Source organism: Eptesicus fuscus, chromosome 7 (genome assembly GCF_027574615.1).
Source record: "Eptesicus fuscus isolate TK198812 chromosome 7, DD_ASM_mEF_20220401, whole genome shotgun sequence".
In the NCBI taxonomy this organism is placed as follows: Eukaryota; Metazoa; Chordata; class Mammalia; order Chiroptera; family Vespertilionidae; genus Eptesicus; species Eptesicus fuscus.
In genome coordinates, this window is record NC_072479.1 from 35,740,812 (window position 1) to 35,741,976 (window position 1,165).

General features: G+C 42.9%; 1 pseudogene; it reads right to left on the reverse strand.

The window, feature by feature from the left end:
* Window positions 1–536: 536 nt before the first annotated feature.
* On the reverse strand, window positions 537–662 carry LOC129149912 (5S ribosomal RNA; annotated as a pseudogene).
* Between the last annotated feature and the right edge of the window lie 503 nt (window positions 663–1,165).

Below are 1,165 nucleotides of genomic sequence, written 5' to 3' on the forward strand. Positions count from 1 at the left end.
TGTATGGGGATATGTGACTGAATTCCAGCCAATAGAACATTGGGTCAAGGCAATTACATCATGTCTAGACTTGGCCGCTAGAACTGCCTGCTTGATCCTACATACTCTCTTGTCACTCATTGGCCAGCTGGATGGGAAACACAGTTTGGAGGCTCTAGAGCACAGACAGAACCACAACGGGGAAGGATTCTGAATCCTTGCATCACAACTTGAAGGAGAAAACCCCACGTGAGCCTCTTGCCTTACAGTCACCACTAACTACCTCTGCTAATACCATAGCTATTAATGTTCCAACTGTTTTTAAGATTCCCGAACTCTATCAAAATGTGGAACAGGTGTGATATTATATTCCTAAACCAAAAGCTAATATTCATCAAGCACTATATAATGTGCCAGACACTTCCTAAGGGCTTCCTATACATTATGTCACACAGTTCTCACGAGAGTCCTCTGAGTCTTATTATCCCTATGTGGAAGCTTGAGCTAGGAGATAAGCAGTAAACTGACAAGGTTACACAGCCAGAAACTAACTCCAGAGTCCACAGAACAAAACTTCATGGAGCTAGTAGTTCTCTCCCATCCAAGTACTAACCAGGCCCGACCCTGCTTAGCTTCCGAGATCAGACGAGATCGGGCGCGTTCAGGGTGGTATGGCCGTAGACTGAGCTAGTAGTTCTCAATACAACCCAAGCACAGTACTAGGTGATTGACTTTGAGTAGTTTATAACCAAGTGGGGAAATGATTGAAAGCAAACATTTTTAGAGTCTTTGCCACCCTAATAAATGTCCTCATAATGAACTACCCTTAATAAAAAAACTAAAAGTATAAGTGAAATAAAAAGAACTTCCAGGTCAATTTGGAATGGCAGCTTCATGTCAACACTCACTATTCTTCATTTTATTGAACAGATCCATCTCACAGGCATCTCCTGAGGCCTTCCCCACCCTGAACCCCTTGAGGAACGTCTGACCCCATCTCCTATACCCTGGCCCTCTGAAGGACTTCTCTATTAAGTCTTCTAAGCAGCCTGGAGTTTGGTTATAAATTAAATCACCTCTTGATTGATTGTTGCCTGCCCATTTGGTGGACTGATGCTAATTTCAAGGTGTGTTTTCCCAGATGCTTTAAAAATCTCTTCACCCACTTTACATGATGCTTCCTTTG